Below are 22,678 nucleotides of genomic sequence, written 5' to 3' on the forward strand. Positions count from 1 at the left end.
TTTCCTAAGGTCAAACAGGGTCAAGCCCGATAGAGTTTTCTTTGGTCACACCAAAAGAAAGAAGGACTGGTTTCTAACATAGATGTGGTGATTTAAGATGTTTTTCTAATCTACGTGTCTCTTCCTCTGGAACATTCTCCAGTGGGGGAAGGCTTAATGGGAAACCTAATCTGTGTGTTCTTCTCCTCACATGTACAACTGTTATTTACGACCGTTGTTGTTCCTGGGTCTGACATACCAGTCCCCCCTTTCAGTCTTCTGTTCTCACCCAAAAGTCCTAAATAACAAATAAACTACATCTCAATTTCTTAAATTTAGTGGATCCCGAAATAGAGTAAGAAGGTCATTCAACAAGATCTTTCTTATGTTATTGTGAAGCCCAAATGAAGTTTATTACTCAATAAGTTTGAGGTCAACAGAAACCCCCTCCCCTTTGTCGATGGAGGAGAGATTTGAAGATCACCATTCCTTGTGTAATACTTGTATTATTTACCAGTTAAATGTCTGATATGTTTTGTTAAAAGATAGAACTACAAGGAATATGTATAAGTCCTTGGTTCTACTGTGTATTGTATACTTTATTGTCATATGTTGTATACTTAAGTGCTTCATGTGTTAATCAGGTTATAATTCTTTTGAATGACAAATGATCATTATCATGTTGCATCTTTTCACGAAGGCAAACATTCGACTTTTAAGATGGTGAAGTTTTGGGAAGGTTAAAACACGATTTCGAAATGTTAAATACAAATAGTATAGTTAGATTAACTTTTGGGAGCCTCAACTCAGATCACAGGAGGTGTGACACTGTCAGCCAGCCCCTGCTGCAGGCCATAAAAACAGACACTCTCCCCTGCTCTCATCCTCTCTCATGCCACTACTTCTTCTCTCTCTTCTTTCTCCGTACACGCTCTCCCCCTGTCCTCTTCTCCCCCTGCTTCTTCTCCCTCTTCTTCTTTCTTCTCTTCTTTGTTTTTCATTTTTATTTTATTTTTATTTTTAAAGTAATCTTTACTTTTATTTTTGCAACAAGCTAAGACAAGCGAATTGAATCCCTACTTTAAGTATTCACTTTTATTCAAGTTTTTAATAGGACAAATTCTTTTCTTTTTGATTTTATACTGTTAATGTATCACCGCCTGATCCAGAAGAAGTTGAATTAGTTTCAGAATCAGAACTTGACTACCACTATTTGAAACCACCAACAAAAGTCTTTTTCAAGACTGTAATCATCTGATGAAGAACGTTGCATTCCATCGTCTGCCTCAGAAGCCGTGCAAGGAGTCTCCGTAAATAGAGCCTTTGTGTGCTCCCAGCCGAGATCAACTCTGCCCAACTCTCCCAAGGCGGAAACCCGCTGGGCCTTCGGACCAAGAGTCCCTCAACAGAGTACCGGCCTTCCCTCTGGCTACTGGACCGACGCGCCGTGCCGTGGTCCAACCCAGAACTCTCAAAGAGACCAAGCTTCAGTGCCTCCTGACGCCCAGACAAAACAGGCTGAACGTCTTCATACAGCTGGATCCACACACGTGAGAATGAGTGGTGTCTAAAGTTCTGACTTCTGTCTAAAGTTCTGACTTCTGTCAAAGTTCTAACTTCTATCTTATGAACTTAAAAGAATTAAGATTAGGGTCTCGTTAGTATTAAAAGATTACTCCCGTAATATTTAATATATAAAAACCCGACCCTTTAACTTTACCATCTACCGACGGTCACACGACTTTATTACTTTCCTAATTGCAGTCTTTACATTTTCTGTTATCTGTTGTTCGTCTAAAATTGTCATGTCTTTTATTTTACCCAAATTATTTAGTCAATAAACATATAATCGTTTGTCTTTGTCTGGAACTTAATTTTAATATGGAGAACCGATGGATACGTGCAAAGAATTCACTACTTCAGAATATTGAGACTGAATATTGATTGATATTGAATAAATTGATTTTGAATGGACTCTAACTGTCCAAGCCAACTGGTACAGTTAGGTGTTTGGAATAATGTCCTCCGGATTATTCCAATAACTAAACACGGAGGTGGTGCCCCCTTTAACGAGTGTAATATTAATTGCTAGTGATTAATAATCATATATATATCAAAGTAGTGTGTGAGCAGTGTCTCCTACATCATATATTTATGGTGCTGCCCATGTCAGGACCGCACACCATAGTATCCTACACCATAATGCAACAGTCTGTGTCGAATCCACTGTTAAAACAGTAGATTAAAAAGTAATGTCTTATGTTGTTCATATCAACAGTCTGGGCAGGCATCACCAGTCAGTGCAAAACAGATTTGGTTATTGTAGATGGCTCAGTCACTGCACGTTCTTACCTCAGAGACATCATAGAACCCATCATCATCCCCCAATTCCGCCAGCACACCGCCAACTTTCTGTCCATGGATGATAATGCTCCACCACATCGTGCCAGAATTGTCACAGCTCGACTTCAGGAAGTCGGAGTGCCTCATATGGTATGGCCAGCAATGTCCCCTGACCTGAACCCCATAGAGCACGTCTGGGACCAGCTGAAGCAGAGACTGGATGATCGTACCCCACCCCCACGTGACCTGGCAGAACTGCGTGTAGCACTTGTGGAGGAGTGGAACGCATTGCCTCAGAACAACATCATGAAGCTAGTGAGGAGCATGAGACGTCGCTGTCAAGCTGTCATTGCGGCAAATGGTGGAAACACCCGCTACTGACATTGTCAATTTTTCCTTGTTATTGTCTAAATTTTGGGGGTAATAAATATTAAACTAATGAAAATGGTGTTTCTTCTCATTCATTATTAGTAATATCAAAGGGAACTTTTACTTATTTCATTAAAATTGTGTACACACACACCAATATAATGTTAATGATATAGTTAAGTATCAGTCTTCTTACTGTGTGTCTGAGGGTCCAGGTTCTTTACTGAAGTTCGGAGGAAATTCTTTGGACCGGTCACTCTTCATAGACAGACAGCTGGAGACTGCAGACTCTGCTACGTCCTCCTCTTCCTCCACACAATCACTCATCTTCTGCACTTCAGAAAGCACTGAGGTAAATATGTAGCACATGGAAGGAGAACAACATGAAGACGAGGAAGACAAACAGGTGAAACAAGATGAAGAGGAGGAGGAAGGTGTAAAATGGAGCTGGTGAAGCTGCAGACTCATCACCCAATGTGATGCTCAACAAAAGTGACATTTACAAAGATGGGCCATGTTTATGTGTAATTAAAGGGACGTCCCTCAGTATGATGTCCTGCTCTGTCCACTCAAAACAGAGACTCAACTAACTGCCTGCACACTTTCTCTCTAACTTGTTGGTTGCTTCCTCCATGTTTCATGTACCTGGATCACCTGCTCAGGTTTGTGGTGTGATCACTTTATGAGCTTCTCTCTGTTATTCTTTGCTCAATAGAAAGTAACCTCACTGAATAGTCCTGCAATAAATCACATGTTTTCATAAGCTTCTAAAATACATGTTGTGATATCTCATTTGAATTGATGTTTATCAAATACAATGATAGAATATTTGGGAATTTTTATTTAAGTTCCGTAGTTATAATATTAACACTTATGTTAATATTAAAGAGCAATCCTGATACTTTTGATGAATGTTTAGTTTAATTAAGGCTGAACGTGTTGATGACGATTTACTGTGTAACTATAGAATCATTTTGAGAGATAAGTTGAGACCAGACACTGACATGAGAATGAAGACAAACCGGTCTGTTGAGCATGAGCACACTCTCACACACTCTCTCTCTCTCTCTCTCTCTCTCACACACACACACACACACACACACACACGATATATATATATATATATATATATATATATATATATATATATATATATATATATATATATATATATATATATATATATATATATATATATATATATATAGTATAAAGAACCCACCTGACATCTTGTCAGTCTTCTTTAATCTGAGTTTGGTTTCTAGCGTTCTCACAGAAGAATCAGAGACTTTGACTGTGAAACAATAATGTAGAAATAAAACTCACCCTGCCTCAGACGTCTTCTCCTCCTCCTGCTGCTCTGTTCACTCAAGATGGAGTCTGAACTCTGACTGACTGACTCACTTTCACTTTAATTGTCTCCTCCCTGTTTTCATCTGCTGTACCTGGTTGCTCCTCTTCCTTGTTCTGCGACATAGTAGAAAAGCACTGTCAGAACTGGGCCCTGGCAGTAAATATGAAGAAAATCATGATCTTTCAAAAATGCCCCAGACATCAGGAGAACAAACACCAATTTACCATATAACCATAACTGAACATAGAATGAGTTGTACCTACCTTGGTATAACCATCACAGCATCAGGGAGTTTCAACATGGCAGTGAATGCACTAAAAGAAAAAGCTTGAAGAGCAATTAAGAGAAAATTCAGAGAAAATTTTATAATTTCCAAATTCCAGTCCAAATCTGTCTTAAAATATTTAATAGTGTCATCCAGCCAATTGCGCTGTACAGTAGTGAAGTCTGGAGTCCACTCAGTCATCAGAGCTTTACCCGCTTGGACAAACATCCAACAGACTCTTTACATGCAGAATTCTGCAGATACGTTTTACACTTACACAGAAACATACCAACAAATGCATGTTGAGAAGAATTAGGCAGATACCCACTGATAATTAACATTCAAAAGAGAACAGTCAACTTTTTTAACCACATGAAGTCCAGCCCCCGAGACACCTTCCACTCCAAAGCCCTCCAAACTCAAGAGCTGAGCCCAGAACAGAGTCCACTGTGTCAGTTGGTACTGAGGCTAACTGCCCCCTCTCAGACAGTCTGACCAGCCTCACAGCAACCCTGCTCTACAAACACCAATCAGGGTCAAGCAAATTATAACACAATGTGAAGAAACCTATCTGCCCAAAGCTTCAGTATTTGACGACCTGAGGATGAGGCTCAACAATCGACCATCTGTCTCCAATAAAACTGAATATTGTTGGTTTAAATAAAGTTTTCTGCACGCTGGAATTCTTTGGGTGTGGGTGAAAGAATCTGGAGGTCACAAGATGTTTTGCAGAGGAAACTATGTGTGCAGACGCAAACTGGAAATGTTGGATGGAAATCTTGAACAGGACAAACAGGAAGCTTCTCTCTTATCAGATGGAAATATGGATGATTGACAGCAGAGGAAAGATCATTCAGCAACAAGGTCATTGGAGTGTTTCACATGAGACACAGAAAGGCATCAAGACAAGATCCATAAAACACAAGACAGGCTCTGTACAATAATACATCATTAATAAATAGGACATATTAATTACTTGAAGCTAAACTTCATTAAAAAAGGAGAACGAAGAAAATAACTTGTAGTTAATGTCAGATTTGTTCAAGTTAACAGTTAAAGAGAGAAACAGTTATTGTGCAGCACTGCAGAATATGAATAATTATAAATACAGTGAAATAAAGTGAGACTCAGATCATCCAGATCACAAATAAAAGACAAACATTGTCCCTGAAAGATGAAAATCCTTCCACAGTGTGACAGTGAAGCTGGGACAGGTGTGACTCTGATGAAGCTCTCACATTATTTCACCTGTTGTTAAAATGTTCTCAGTAAAAAACAAACCGCTTCTTCCAGTTTGACCCGAGTGAATCATTAAAAGGAACAACGTGATGAAACGTCTGCGTGTCATTTAAACCTGCTGGAATCCTTCATGCTTTAATGTGACTGCAGCTGGTTAATGTGCTGCAGCGGGGCGTGTTTACCTGACGTCATCCTGCCACAAGGAAATAAATGTCCTCTGACTTTATCTTTAGATACCAGAGGCCAAAGTTGAGCAGAGAACAGGAGGGAAGACAAACGTATCTGAAGCTCCGGAGACGTTTTAACCTGCAGAGAGTGTTGGATCAACTCTTTAAAGAAGGAGCGTCTACATGCAGCTGCTGTCTGAATCCTCCACTACAAGAAAAGGCTTTTACAGTCTGCAGTGATCAATGATCCGTATCTGCAGGCAGAGGGAAACAGGTACTGTGTTTTATAAAAGCATCACATGAAGTCAGCTCAGAGTGTTTCATGTGGAGTTTTAGTGGCTGTTTTATTTCAGATCTCAGCTCAGAGCTTCATTTGGCTGCAGCCGCAGCAGAAGCGTGTTCAGGTTCCTGCTGTTATTCTGCTCACACTCAGAGTCAAGAGTCACAATAAGTTCACCGAGCTGCCAACTGACAGAAGATACGAGCTGTTACTACGAGCTGCAGATGGCACAGGAACAGCTGCTTCAACAAACTGTTCAACTCACTCAAAGTGCTCAGAAAGGAATGTGTCGGCAGTTTTTGTCCCTCCAGAATAAATGTTGAAACTTAACATATCTGTAGGTTCAGCTTTCAGTTTGATCTTGTGACAGTTCATGACTCATGTTGTGGTGAGGTTACGCCCGGCACCCCGTAAAATATTTCTGTTTCTGCTGCAACAAACACGGAGCGACACTTACAAATGTTGGAACGCTCGTTGCCGCAGCGACTTCAGCAGGTGTTTATATATCAGCTGGTCTGTGGAGAGATTTGGTCGGTATGATGGCATCACAATCTGCCAACATACAGTTACAAACCTCCACAGGTGTGTTGTTGAGATCAGAATGAAGACCAGGTGCAAAGATGTATGACTGAGTCCTCATGTAATAATGTAGTAATGACTACTGCGTACTCTGCTGGTCAGATCCCGTCACTACACGTCTGCAGTTGGATTTGAATTTGCTTGTAAAATGCACAAATGAAGTGTTGAGACAAACTGCAGCAGATGACTAAAAATCAGGCAGTGCAGCTGTTTGACTGTGTTGAACTGGTTCAGTCACCAGCAGGCTGATGGACCGACTAGAGCAGGAACAGATTATATGCGGGTCATTCCAGGACAACTCACCCAAAACCCAGAACTTTCCCACCTTCATGTCATGGATTCATGTTGAAACTTCTGCAGCTCCGAATACTTTTTACTTCATCAAGTTCCTCTGAGCTAAATTTCAGCATCGTAGTGATTCTTTCTTTGTGTGTTCTGAACCTCACCGATCAATTATTCTTCACTGGATCGGGTTGAAGTTTGTCCTGAACATCCTGATGAGCGTTTACAACATGTATTCATTTAAACCAGAATGAAGAATCTGTCGTTTTCACTTTCTTGCCACCAGATGTTGATTCTGTGTAGCATTAATAAAGTTCTGTCACATCTACAAGTTATTTAGTCCTGCATTTAAATTGAGTGTCACAGATCTTAATAAATAAACTGAAGCGTCAGAGATAAAAAACACTTGTTGGGTAATTTTGACTGCAGATTTTCCAGGAAGGATTATTTTAATCTCCTTGAAATCGTATTAATCTTGGTTCCTTTGCTCCGTTGTTTGAAGCATTTTCACTCTGTCAGCCACTTTAACTTGATTAAAGGATGTGAATCCTCCTCCACCACTGGACCACAGTCCTGTCTGTGTTACTGACTCACGGTTCTTGTTGTTGTTGTTCATCAGGTGGTTAGTCGGCGTCAGAATGAGGCTCTGTGATGAATGTGAGGATTTAAACCCTGCAGACGAGCAGGCGGCAGAGTCTGCAGCCTCCAGCTGCTGCAGAAACAGCCAGCGGCTCAACCTGTCGCCTCTCACCCGTCAGCTCCTGCCTGCACAGTGAGATTCATCATTTACATTTTACATCAACACCAGAGGCTCGTTTCTAAAAGTCCAGTCGGGTTCAGAGACTGTACAGCTAAACATTTACTCCTGACCGACCCGTCCAACATTCACCAGTCATCACTTGATTAACAGCCTGTGTGAGGCCTGATTAAAGCCGAGTCATTGATGATTATTGGTTGTTCTTTACATTTTAAATCAAGTCTCCAGCTGCTTCAGTTGTTTAGCAGAATGCTGCCACGCTGTTTCCTGTGAAGCTCCAGAACTGTTTTGAAAACTATGAAACTTCTCCTGACTTTATGTAGATAATGACTGAATGTTCATCTTTGGGTGAACTGCTCCTTTAAACTCCTCAACAATCAAACCGAGCCTGGCTCAGCTCAGTACACTCAGGTTCTGCTGCTGCAGCTGGACCTGGTCTGATGTGACTTTATTAGTAGTATTATTATTAGTTAACGGTTCATAACTGATGAGACGAGTCACTTCCTGACCTTCTGTGGCTGTTTCACTCCATCTCACTGTTTCAGAAGAAGTAACGGTCACTTTAAATTGTCTTTCAGTGGTGACAAACACATCAGCAGAGTGGAGTTTACAACCGTCATTTATCTGCTGATGACACACAATCAATCTGCAGAGCTCATCCATTTCAACTTCAACTTGGAGCCTTCAGTCTCAAAGTAAGATCTCGTCTACAGACAGGAAGTGTTAAAGGGTCACTCCACCATTTTTACACATCACAGTGTGTTTACAGGACGACTGCATGGGAGAATAAAGTGGTATAAAGCCTTCAGAGGAAGCTGCATCTGATAAACTGCCTCCAGTGATGTCACTCAGTGGCTACGTTGCATTGTGGGTAATGTAGGCACCAAGTTTTGAAAAGGAAGAAGAACGTGTGGAATAAAAAAAGGTGATATCTGGTTCTGCTGCATCGATTTGGATCATATGTTGTTTAAACTGTCCATAATGAGTCCAGCAGTGTCGTTACCCACAATGCCACTTTCCACTGTTTACACTAAGATGACCAACTGCTGGTGAGTAAGCACATTTCCCAAAATGTTGAACCATTTCTATCAGTCTTTTTTCATTTTACATTTCAGGAGTTCCTCAAATTTACAAATTACATCTAACAAATTTAAATACAATTTGTAAATTTCCTTTCTAAGGTTATTTTTTCTCTTCAAATATCCGACTAATGCAATAAAACAATTGTTTATTTGCCACTTTGTTTCATGTAATTTTTGGTGAAATCTTCCTTTATAGAAGAAGCTTCAGCTCTCAGTAACACAACAGATCTGAAGATGAGTCTGATTTGTCTGTTTTATGGCCTCATGCAGAACTTAATATCTCATGTGCTGATCTTTACATTATTTATTTATTTATTTATTTATGTTGTTTATTTCGGGCATGTCAATTCATAAACATCACATTTCATCATAGTTCAAATAATACAATACACATGGCCGAAAGGGAAAAGCGGGAGAAGCCAAAGCTTATCAAGTCATACAATCAGTCAATTTCCTTTTTAAGGTTATTTTTTCTCTTCAACATGAAATTATGAGCCAAATATCCGACTAATGCAATAAAACAGTTGTTTATTTGCCACTTCCTGTTTGATTGTGATTGTTGGTGAAATCTTCCTCTGTAGAATAAGCTTCAGCTCTCAGTGACACAACAGATCTGAAGATGAGTCTGATGAACTGCTAGATTTGTCTGTTTTATGGCCTCATGCAGAACTTAATATCACATGTGCTGATCTTTACATTAATTTCAGACTTGTGTGCGTGAGGACGAGCAGTAAAGGATATCCTCCACATTTCTAGATTCAGTCCTGAACTGTGAGTTCACTTCTCATTGTTCATTTTACACCAGGTTGCGCTGTCCCTCAATCTGTCAGCATTCATGTGGATATATTTTACAGGTTACGACGCCGTTAAAAGGAACGAATCCTGGAAGAGTGGCCACTGGAGGGGAAGCGTCAGATCAGAAGTGAGCTTCATTAGTCTGTGAATAATCTGCCTTCCTGTGACAAAAGGTCCAATTCAGCAGCACAACGCTGGTCATTAAATGATGTCGGGGAGCGAGAACAGTCACATGTGACATCAACATTGTTTGTGCAGCTCACAGCCTGTAAAATCCAAACTGAGCTTTAATCACGTCTGAATGTTTTTAAGATTGATTACTTCCTCTGTCAAGGACGACATTTCCACCAGAAATATGGATGGATGGAGGATGAGTCTCGGCCCAGAATAGACCCGTTAACTTTTAGTGAGGATCCAGATAAAGAGACGGATTCAGGAACATGTTCTCACTGAGAAGCTCGTCTGTCGTGATCCAAGTCTCCAAAGTCTTAAAAACTTCATAATGTAAAATAAATATAATCAGGTTTCTACGTTCACACTCTTTTTTCCTGATTCTATGTTTTCTTGTTGATGGTCCCAGTGGGACTGAAACTGTAACTGTGCATCACAACCTTGTTCTGTGTTGTTGGACACATCTGAAGTGTTTCTGCTGTGAGGAAATCAACTTCTTTCAATGGTCACTTTGTCTACATGGAAACAATGTTCTTCAATTCAATTCAAAGAGCTGAGACAGAATTTAAACATTAATAAAACACATTACCACCAAAATATGAAACTCTGGTGTTTAATATTTGTGCACTGTTTGTTTGTGTACAACATTTCCATCATATGAGAAGTTACAAAACTTAAAAATACTAAATAACATCAGTGAAATCAACATGTTCTTCCTTTCATGGTCTTCAGTTACAGCAACAAAACAAAGCTATCATATATTACATCATAGGCGCTTTGTGTATGAAAGAATACAGGTCCAGGTCCAGGTGAAAGTCCAGGTGGAGGAGGTGTGTGAGTGTGGAGCAGAAGGAGTGGAGGAGTGTCAGTGTGTCTGCAGAGACTGTGTAGAAGGACAGAGCAGCAGCAGAGCAGTCCAGATACACTGATGATACTCTGTCACATCCAGAGGAACACAGGGATGATGCTGGACTGGACATTGTGTGTGACAGTGGAGCTGATCTCAGAGCAGTTCACACTGCAGCACTGACAGTCATCTCCACTTGTTGTGATTGGTCCGTCAGTCACTGCTGGATGAAGCTCTCCTCTCCACTCCACCTCCCAGTAACACGGCCCAGTCAGAGCCTCTCCACCCACCAGCTGATGGTGCTGCTTCAACCTCTCTGGATCATCAGGACACAGCTGATCCTCTCAACACCTGCACCTTTCTCATCACTCTGACTGGGATTCCTTCCAGCTGATGAGAGAAGCAGAGAGACAGCAGAAGTGATAAATGAGTGTTTCCAGAGACTCCCTCCATCAGCTGTCAGTCAGTGATATAAAGACCAGCAGGACTTCAGTCCTGTTCAGACCACAAGTGGAGCGGCTGTGTAGCGTAGCCAGCTTCCTTTCAGCTTCATGTTAACGTGTTGGAGTGAAGCTCACAGACCTGCAGACACTTTGGACATCAAGTCTGTTTACTCTGCAGGTTTCACTGAAGGACACAGTGGAAATAAACTGCTGACAGTCCCTGAACGCATCATTACTGCAGGAACACAGATACAGCTCACTTTAATGATGATTTACTGCTGTTAAAAACCAGAGTCTCACTCACATTTAAATATGTCATCTACTTTGAAAACATTACAGGACAAATATGTAAATATGGAGTCTGTTATAAAATATTTGGAAAAATCAAATGACACATGGGCAGATATAAATATAACGTTAAAGGTCCTACATTGAACAGTAAAACATCAGCTGTGGTTTCTGGACTTCAGCAGAGGATCTGCTCTGTATACAGACCACATGGTTACTAAATGTAATGATGGTTCTCTGAAATAAGTGCCTTCAGTTAGACTGATCTGAGAGCTGTGACAAAGATGGGGACACTGTCTCTATACATCCTGTGATGCTGTCAGTTGTGATCAGCTTTATTTCCTGTAGACATGAACACAACAACAACAGTCGTCTTCACATCAACTCAAACACACAATCAAAACAAGCTTCTGGCTCATCTGATTGGCTGACTGTTCTCTCACAGCTTCACTGAGGAAAGCAGGAAATACTGGATATGTACTTTGATACTGTGTTTAGTACAATACTGCTGAAACCAGCATGAACTGATTCCAACCCTCTACTGACCTCAGAGTCTCCAGTCTACAGTCTGGACCGTCTTTCAGATCACACAGCAGCTTCATGTCTGAATCCTGCAGGTTGTTGTCATTCAGGTCCAGCACTCTCAGATGGGAGGGGTTGGACTTCAGAGCTGAGGCCAGAGAAGCACAGCTGATCTCTGACAAACTGCAGCTCTTCAATCTGAATAAAGAATACATGATTGAATAAAAAAATCAATATGAAATCCAATGTGTGTAAATCAAATGTTAGTTTCAGAGGATCTTCTGTTAACAGATTAAATAATTAACATGAATTCACTTTAACAACAAACCGAATATGTTCTACAGTGTCTTTAAGAAACAGAAGTCTGACGACTGAATTTAGATGAAAAAAAATGAAGATATGAACCACAGGAGATTTTTAACTTCATGGATCTAAGTATTAATGTATGAATGTAAACTCTGATATTTACTCAACAATACAACAGTAACAGAGAGTCAGTGAACTGACCTCAGAGTCTCAAGTCTACAGTTTGGACTCTGTAGAAAATCACACAGCAGATTCACTCCTGAATCCTGCAGGTTGTTGTCGTCCAGGTCCAGATCTCTCAGATGGGAGGGGTTGGACTTCAGAGCTGAGGCCAGAGAAGCACAGCTGATCTCTGACAACCAGCAGCTCTCCAATCTGAATAAAGAACAAATGGATTTTAAAATCTTTTTATAATCCAATGTGTGTAAATCAAATGTTAGTTCAGAGGATCTTCTGTTAACAGATTAAATCAAACATTAATTTACTTCAACAACTAACTGACAATGTTCGATAGTTTCTTTAAGAAACAGAAGTCTGAAGACTAAATCTACATAAAAAAAACGTGAACATATGAACCAAAGGAGATGCACAACTTTATGGATGTAAATGATGTATAAATGTAAACTCAAATATTTTTTCAACATTATAACAATAACAGAGTCAGTGAACTCACATCAGAGTCTCCAGTCTACAGTTTGGACTCTGTAGAAAATCACACAGTGGCTTCACTCCTGAATCTTGCAGCTTGTTGTTACTCAGGTTCAGCACTCTCAGATGGGAGGGACTGGACTTCAGAGCTGAGGCCAGAGAACCACAGCTAATCTCTGACAAACTGCAGCCCCACAATCTGAATAACAAAAAAACTATGTAAGTTTAGAAGACAATGTTCCTGCTTGGACACATTCAGGGCCCTATTTAGACAACCTTAAGCACATGGCCCTAGTGGATTTAGGGCGTGTCAAATTAATTTTTGCTGATTAAACTGCAGATAATCTGGGCACAAAGTGAAGCGCATGGCACAGAGGGGTATATTTAGAATCATGGGTTTGTTTTGGGCGGAACATAAATCAAACCAATCCAAGTCTCATCTCCCATTCCCTTTAAGAGCCCCAGTGCCTGGCATATATTAACCAGTGGTACTAGTCTTCAGTGAGGGTCACGGATGTGATAAACACAATTATATTTTGGTGGATAAAATGATGAAGATGTAGGGCTGGGCGATAAAACGATCTCGATCATTTTCTACGATGACGATGATAAATTTGAGACATTTATTTTCGCTAGTTTTTTACAGCAACAGCCAATCACACAGCAGAGACATAGATGCACGTGGTGGATACATGTTTTTGGCCCCTCCCACTCACAACAACTCAGAATGACACTGTCGAGCCGACACAAGAACATTAATGGTCCGACTAGTGAAACCGAGTGCGAGGAAACTGACAAACACGAAGAAATTGAACCGAAGAATGGTCACACCACTTTGCTTATTTGGAAATAGTTCTCCTACCTGAAGTCTGACAAATGATAGACCAGCATTAAGTGCAAAATGTGTCGGCAAACACTAACCTCTTCCATCATCTCGACAGGTACCAACCCAAACAGAACTCCGAAAGCATTAGTTTTGCGCTATAATGCGAGAAGAAACTGAAGCAATACAAAGACATAACCAGCGCAATTACGTACTATACCGCTAAAGATATGATGCTTATAAACACAGTTTAAAAACAGGGCTTCAAAAAGCTAATGACTATCGTGGGTGCTAAGTACACTCGGCGTACAGCTGAGGGACTGATGTTTGGCAGAGTGGAGGGTCAAGGTGGAGCAGTTCAAACCACATCAGGTCTTACAGAACAGAAGGCTGATGAAGCTGAACTGAACAACTACCTGCAAGTTCAAGAATGCACCATTCACAGGATGCAGTAGCATAATCATCCTCAACATTTAACTTTTTATTATTTTCTTTAATCAATGTTCAGTTCAGTATACTACCCCTAGAATGTTTGAGACATGTTTAAAACAAGCAATTTGTTGTACATGTTTATAATTTTATTCATACAGTGTTTAACATAAAGCCATTTGGTTGGTTGGTTCTGTTGAATGTTTGTCATCTAGTATCTGACAATAAATAAATGTATTTTACAAACCATAATTAACTCTCTGGTTTGTTTTGGGTTCTGTCCTAAGGAGAATAATCTAAAAACTGTAAATTCAACATTATTATTATTTTTAAATATATATTGTGATAATTATCGACATCGATCAATAAAAATAACATATTGTGACAACAGTTGTGGCCATATCGCCCAGCCTTGATAAAAGGTATCATCTAGGGCTTTAGCTATTGAATATTTTTAGAATCGAGTATTCTACCAATTATCCCATCGATTAATCGAGTAATCTAATAAAAAACAATTTTGCATTATTAAACAACAATACCAAATAATGCATAACGAAAATGACAGGCCTGTTAAATAGACCAAGCTATTGGAAGCAAATGAAAAAAAAAACTTACAGGTATTTATTCCAACTATTCTTAACACCAGAAGTAAAGGTGTGTGTTTGTTTATGTGTGCACCCGTGCATGAGGGAGAGTGAGAGAGAAAAGATGAGTGTGTGTGTGTGTGTGTGTGTGTGTGTGTGGAAAGAAGTTATTTGGTGTAGTCTATTACTCTCTTGCAATTTAACACAAAGTAGTTTCCACATCTTAACATGATAACTGGTCATACCGACATCAGGCTACAGCTTCTACAAATACCATACGTTCTAACTAGCAATGGTAGGCTACGTTAAATTAGCTAACATCAATGTTTATGTTAGCTTGTGTCGGCAACGCTTGGTGAGCTGGTGTTAACAGCTGGATGCTTTCGGTTCAGATGTTGAATCATTGTCGACGTGCTGTTGTGGTACCCCAGTTCTGCTTTGCAGTAGACACGTTGCACTTTGTTATGTTCTTTCTTAAGTGTGAAATGATCCCAAACTTTGGACATTCTCTGACTTTTATGGATGACTTCTTGGCTCTCCGCCATCACGCTAATTCAATTCTGAATTTAGCGGTGTGTGTCCGCAATAACAGTCCTTGTGGAAAAATGATCCCTGAGCTAAGCAGGCCACATAACGCGGGTGATAGGAATTAAACGAGGCCTTGAGGCAGAGATTTTTCCTTGATCATTTTTTGGAATCGAATTATTCGAGTTACTTGAGTAATCGTTGCAGCTCTAGTATCATCCTGATCAATAACGTTGGGATGAGATGGTGAAAAACGTCCTTAATGAGGAAAATATTAGTGACATCACCTGCAGTGATCCTCCAGCAGCAGAAACTATGTCAATGTGTGTCTTTGTGTATCTCTACACATTCAGTCAGTTTAAAATTCATAAAAAATTTTTAGAAAATAAGATCATGAACATGTTTTTATTGTCCTATAGATGAATAAAGATTGCATTTTTTAAATTGTTTTATTTTATGAAACAAATATATTATAGTATAATAGCATCTCATTATCTGCCACTGACCCGTGAGGGTTGTGGGGATGTAACCGCTATATGCCCCCTCTGCTTCCTGGAGCCCTTACTGATGGCAGAGATACCAACTGTAGATCAGGAGTAATTTTCGGGTTCAGTATCTTGCTCAAGGATACTTCAACATGCATCTCAGTTCTGCCCCAGGGGAGCCAGGACTCAAACCAGACACCTTCCAGTCACTAGTCAACCTGCTCTACCCACTGAGCAACAGCCGCCCCATATAGTATAATATCAGCCTTACGTCTGCAGTTGAGTGTCACCACAACTTTCACGTCACATTAATCTGAGCAATAAGCAAGAAATGATGGTGGAAATGTAACAATTATTGGAGGTATGAATATGAATTAGGTTAATTTGTTCTATAAACTTTTCAGATCTACAATAAAACAGAGTTAGTGAACTGACCCCAGAGTCTTCAGGCTACAGTTTGGACTCTGCAGAAAATCACGCAGCAGCTTCACTCCTGAATCCTGCAGCTTGTTTCCACTCAGCCACAGATCTCTCAGATGGGAGGGGTTGGATTTCAGAGCTGAGGCCAGAGAAGCACAGCTGATCTCTGACAAACTGCAGCTCTTCAATCTGAATAAAAAAATTAAATGAAGTAAGTTTAGAAGACAATGTTCCCATTTGAAAACATTCAGTGTTTAATAATCTGTTCAGAGCTGAATAAGGTTTAGAAAATGGGAACTCCAAACACCTGAACCCAACAGGATGCAGGTTCAAAACTGGAAAATACAGAAAGTGACAAAAAAAAACGACTGTATGGCTACTCAAGATGCCTAAATGTTTTCAGTTCATTACTGAGGAAGTCAGTGGTAGAATTAATGATTTGAATTCCTGGATATAAAATGCAAATTTTTATTGTGGTCCCAGTATTATTTGTTGTTAGTGTGCACTGAAGTGGCATGATACATATGATATTTTAATGCCGTTTTAATTTAAAAAAGGTCAGAGTGAGTAAAAAGAAAAGTCCACAAAAAGTCCACAAAAGTGATCAAAAGTCAACATGTAACATTTCAAGCTAATAAAATGTCTTTCACTTAAATTCTGCTCCTTGGCTCTTTTCTAATTAGACGTACACGTAGAGCATCTTTATAATAAAGACCATGAATTAATAACATGAAGCCTCTCATTTGATAAGCAGGACGCTGCTTCTTCTGCAACAATGAAGTTAAAACGACCACAGACTTGTGTGATTAAATGTGGGGAGGGGTTTTAATAAGCCTGTGGTCTGTGCCTGTGTATGTTTGCTGCACATCTCTGAGGAACAAATACAGAAAAACACAATCATAAACAGCAGTGACACTATTTCTAGTAAATTACCATTTTTGTCAGATTCACTTGACAAGAATCCTGCCAAAACAGGACAGATAGTCTACTGGAAACCCCTATATGACCCATACTATACCCAGAAATGTGGTTTCCTATGAACTTTTATTATTAAGAAATGTCATCTATAGGTTTAGCAGATGAGATTAAGCTTGGTTGCTAAAAGTTGCATGCTGTGCAATTTGAGTAATTAGCATAATGAGCTAATTAAGGGGAGACACTACAGATGACGTATAGGGTCATTTTTTAAACTAATATATATCACCATGAAACTTCCCCAGTCGATTACGTTCATTAAGACAATTATTTGTTGTATTGCATGATTAAATATGAAAATGATGCATTTTCTAATTAAATATGCGCTAATTTTCATACATTTCCAGAACATAAATCTAAACATTAGATAAAGCCAGGTTCAAAATTCTTGTTTCATTTTGTTGACATATTATGGCCAAAGGTTTTTACAGAGGGAATCTTTTGACATCTCTTTTCAATCAGAAAATACTGTCAACAACCATAAAAAAACAATTTTCACCCTGCTTTTAGGAATAAAATGTTATATAAATCAGGCTATGAATGATATATAAGCAAACCCCTCTATTAAAACCTTCAGAATATAGATAGGAATACAATTGGAAAGTTTGGTGTATATAAGTGCTACTGAAGTGGAGATTTCTGGCTCAAAGTATGAGAAAAAACTCTTTAAAGACCAAGTGCAGTAGAGTTCCACAGCTCAAGGATGAAAATGTATGATTATGACTCCATGAAAAGAAATCAAAGTTCATATGTGTCTTACCTACCAGTTTATAACAGTTATGATTGAGAGCGGACAGGGAAAAGAACGGAATTGGGCATTTCTAACCGCACTTGGTAATCGTCGCATTGGGACATTCCAACAACAGGAAGCTGTTGCAGTCGAGTTGAGAGCTGTGCTCACCTTTCAGTAGAAATCCGGCTAAGCCAGCAGAGGTTTGATGACCCGAACTATGTACTGAGACCCTATTTGTGCTGTTGCTGAAGTTTGGTGCTGTTCTGAGCATTATTTGTGCGGTTTCTTGTTGGAGGCGTATACTGCAGTGTATTGTTATCGTGCTGTCTTTTTCTGAGGTTGCTAAAACTACGTAAGCTAGCCGCCTGTCATCTTGATCTTTCACGGCGCACTCGGTGTCACGGCGTCTTAGACCATGGATTTAACTTGCACCGGAATATCCCTTTAAGTGATGCTCAGGACAAAGATACAATTATCAATATATAAGAGCAGTAACATATGCAAACACTAAATTGTAAACTTTAACAGCCATGCTTTAAAAAATGATGTTTCCCATTTGCATGAAAGACTGTGAACGCATCGCAGTATGACAGATTACAATGCCGTCCTCTTCAAAAGGACAACCTGCACTGTGGTACTGTGGAAAATTATCCTAAATATTGTATCAATGCTGGGTTTTGTTAATTTGTTCGCAGTTAAGTTTGTGGAGATCACCAGCAATCCAGTTGTCGGTTTTCTTTAGCTGATCTAAGATTAATTTCTTTCTTTGATTAGGTTAGAGGGGATAGCTGGGTACGACAGCCCACTGCGTGGCTGGCCCAGTGATTTCCCCTTTTTGTTTATTTCAGCTGAGATCTCCAACCTTTTCTCCAGTGTGTGTGTATGAGTGCAGTTTCACGGGTGTTTTAATTTACAGACCTCCCTAGTTTTGGTTTGGCCCTGCCACCTGTAAACTACAGCCCTTCCCTTTAATCTCTGCTCCTGCAGGGTGCTAATTTTATGTATTATTATTATTATTATTGGTAACTGGTGTGTGGGTTTGTGTGTGAACTTTCGATTGTTTTTTCTGATTAACTTTTTGTTAAATAAAGTGCTCTCTTTAATTTGAAAACCGTCTCTCACCCTACGGTATGATTGAACCTGTGTGACCTTGGTTATTAAAAGTAAGCTTAGAATTTCCTGCGGGTGAATTTTCCCCAGGTTGCGTTGTTGCAACACAGTAACTCCCCTTCCACCACGCCACATAAGGAACGACTCATGGAGAAAGTGGTCAGTATGTTGATTCATGGATAATTATGAACTAATCATGACTCATTTTTTATTAAGATAATATCTCTCAGTCTGCTCTTCAGAAACTCATCATTATCTATTAAATATAGTAGTAACTACTCTCATTTTGTGTAGAAGGTTGTAAAGTGCTATTGAATGTCATTTTACAAACTTTTCTATTGTTTTGATCAAACTATGAGTATAATACTGATAATGTTTGTCAAATGATGAACTCAAAACAGTTTGAAACATTCTGTTCTGATTAACATTTGCTAATTAAATCAGTGGTCCTGCTAATCTACAGGAGATGGATAAATACCATCACAGGATTCTGACTGGCTGAAAGCTGTCCATAAACTTTAATATACCAAGACCTCTGGAAGTACTCAAGTAGTTCAAGTGAAATGGTCAGTTCTAAATTAATGATCCTGTTTCTAAAATCAGTGGGACTAGCATCAGCTGGTTGTTAACACTTAAAAGATAGAGATAAACTGAATGAAAAAAATAAACAAAAATACTGAATAGAGTCCTTCAGTGCAGCATCCTCTGAACATCACAGGATGGAGCCATTTGGATAACAAGAAAATGTATCAGATAATTAGAATTTCTTCAGATTTATCCTGCTGAAAATCCAGAAAGATAATTAACTAAACTGTTTAAGTCTCAATGAAGGGTTTGAATTGAATATATGGAAAAACAAGACGATGAACTGACCTCAGAATCTCTAGCACACAGTTTTGACTCTCCAGTCCAACAGACAGTAGCTTCACTCCTGAATCCTTCAGGCTGTTCTTACTCAGGTCCAGCTCTCTCAGATGGGAGGGGTTGGACTTCAGAGCTGAGGCCACAACTTCACAGTGAGTCTCTGAGAGTCCACAGTCAGAAAGTCTGTCATGACACAGATTTTACAAAAATGTTATTATGAAAGAGGAAACTTTATATTTACTTCATGCATTTGATGTCAACAGTTTGGCACATTCTGTTCTGATGTACATTTGCTATTTTCACCAGTGGTTCAGCAAACCTTCTATTTTTTTTCAGGCATAGACACCTTTACTTGACAGTGGACAGACAGGAAATGGGAGAGAGAGAGGAATGTGACATGCAGCAAAGGTCCTCTGGCCGGGATTCGAACCAGCAAACCATCATCTTATCTGTGTTTGACATGAAACAGTGATTCTCATCAATCTCTTAAACCTGCAGACTTTAAATCTGTTTTATTTTAATCTTGCAGATGAAAGAAGAGAAAATGTAGTTTTTTTTCTCATTTTGTTGAATACAAAAGTTCAGGACAGCACAGCAAAGACATCTGTAAAAGATGACTTTATTTTATTACAATACAACTGATGGTCTTGATCTCAGTTGTATACATTTAATACTGTTAAAGGAGAACTTTGGTCGATTCAAACATGAAGCTTCATTGCTCAAGCTACCCTTGACTTGCCAGTACCGAAGACATGAACACATTTGGTCCAACCATTACAGAGCTCCGTGAACGGAGATTTAGCATTGACAGCTAACAGCATTGGGTCAGAACTTTACACTGTGTTTTAAGCATCTCAACATGCTCCACATCTCACATCAAAAGTTATGCAACATCAGCAGACACCTTAGCACACAGCACTGTAGCGTGTATGACTCAAAATGAATAAAAAAGTAGTTAAAACAGTGTGTTTGTGCAAGGAGCTACATATCTGTTGTTGACATCCGTGTGTTCCGGTAGCTAGACCAAACTAGGGTATCCATCGAGTGTGCAGTTAACAGGCTATTGTAAGGCTCATGGCTCATGACAGGCTGCAACATGGACATGTACATTATGAACAGAAACACGAAAATGCTGGATTACGTTTCCGTCTCCGCCAGTGAAGGAGTAAGCACACGCTCGACGGATTGACTAGTTTGGTCTAGCTACCGGAAAGCGCGGATGTCAACAAACAGATATGTAGCTCCTTGCACAAACACACTGTTTTAACTACTTTTTTATTCATTTTGAGTCATACTGCTACAGTGCTGTGTGCTAAGGTGTCTGCTGATGTTGCCTAACTTTTGGTGTGAGATGTGGAGCATGTTAAGATGCTTAAAACACACTGTAAAGTTCTGACCCCATGCTGTTAGCTGTCAATGCTAAATCTCCGTTCACGGAGCGCTGTAATGGTTGGATCAAATGTGTTCGTAACTTCGGTACTGGCAAGTCAAGGGTAGTTTGAGCAATGAAGCTGCATGTTTAAATCGACGAAGTTCTCCTTTAAAGCAAATAATTTAAAAAACGCTATAAAAAATGCTATTGTACATTACAGTTCTGACCATTCACAATTCTTTACATTTCTTCCAGTTGTTTATTCAGTTTTGGTGAAACAGCTTTCCAGCTGTATATCTCTTCTGTGTAACTACACAAGGGCTGCACGATTCTGGAAAAAATGTGAATCACGATTCTTTTGCTTAGAATTGAGATCACGATTCTCGGGCCCGATTTTTTTCACAAAATGTTTATTGCACTGATGAACTTGAACAAAACAAAAAAAAAACATTGTAGTATGGCAGAGGCATACTACTATGCCTCTGCCAAAGCAATGTTTTTTTTGTTTTGTTGAAGTTCTATCATTGGATGAGAAATGATTTTTACAAAAGTACAAAAAAATAATTAGTCTCCAAGATGAGAAGGCATCCTTTAATCCCTCATGTTGTACAGTGTTTATTGGGGCCGTATCCTTGGCTAGGTGATATGTGATAGCTGCTGTGGTCGGCTTTCTAAAACGAAGGCGTAATATTCCTCCTTTTCCAAAAGCCGCCTCTGGGGTAGGCGTAAACATGTGATGTGACGTGAAGCCCGAATTTGGGCTGTGAACAATTGACAACGAATTTGTCTTCAAAATAATAGCTTTACATTGCACCCCATTGGAGTTTAGAACTGGGTTCTTAGCGGGGGGCTTTTAATTTGAAAGTAGCGACCGTTCCTAGCTTGCGCTACAACAACAAGCTAGAGATCCGGGAGATGCTAGCGTCCAGTTGATGCAATTGATGCAGTGGCTGTCCAGTTGCCCATCTAGCAGGCGAAGTGGAAATAATTGTACCCTCCGAGGCGGCAAATCAGCGGACCAAAACAGACCCTCAATTTGCCACCCTCTGTCTAAAACTGCGGACCTAGCCGCCAAAAGGACGGGCAGATTGGCGGTTTGCTGCCCTGTCTAAAAACGTCTTCTCACTCACTCCTTCCAAACACTCAACTGCAGGCGGGCTTCCTCCACTGAATCAAGTGCTGCATTTGGGGGCGCTTCAAAAAATCCGGGAGTTAAATAGGAGCATTTGTTTGTGATCCAGCTCGAGATATTAAATGCTTCAGAATCGCTATGTGTGGAAATGAGATCACGTGTGTGTGTGAATCGAGATTGTGATTTTTTTAACGATTTTTCGTGCAGCCCTTAACTACACTGAGAGCAATGATAAACTGGAGTCACATTCTTACAAATATTTGGCCAAATAAAGCTGATTCTGATTCTACAGAACAAAAATACATAAATATTAAAACTAAATGAGAGTCAATTCAGAAAAAAGTCTCATGTCATGTATAAAAGGTAAAATAGAACCTTTAACTTGAGCTGGAACTTTTTGATCCTTTTGCTCACTGTGAAATGTCTCTAAACTGACATAATGACAACAATAACTGCATTAAAGAAATTCTCAAGGACTTTAGAAACATCACAGGAAAAATGATACAGATC

The 22,678-nt window shown here is 39.6% G+C and overlaps 1 protein-coding gene and 1 long non-coding RNA gene across 2 annotated transcripts in view; one reads left to right on the forward strand and one right to left on the reverse strand.

Moving 5' to 3' along the window:
* The window catches only part of LOC115569886 (NLR family CARD domain-containing protein 3-like), a 214,129-nt gene that overhangs the window by 52,852 nt on the left and 138,599 nt on the right, over window positions 1-22,678 (reverse strand). The gene's annotated exons all lie outside the window — the stretch shown is intronic.
* LOC115569997 (uncharacterized) lies at window positions 8,197-10,215 on the forward strand. The gene is made up of 3 exons (XR_003981657.1): window positions 8,197-8,309; window positions 9,404-9,467; window positions 9,551-10,215. It is a non-coding gene; the product is annotated as an uncharacterized LOC115569997 (long non-coding RNA).

Source organism: Sparus aurata, chromosome 19, assembly GCF_900880675.1.
Source record: "Sparus aurata chromosome 19, fSpaAur1.1, whole genome shotgun sequence".
Lineage (NCBI taxonomy): Eukaryota > Metazoa > Chordata > Actinopteri > Spariformes > Sparidae > Sparus > Sparus aurata.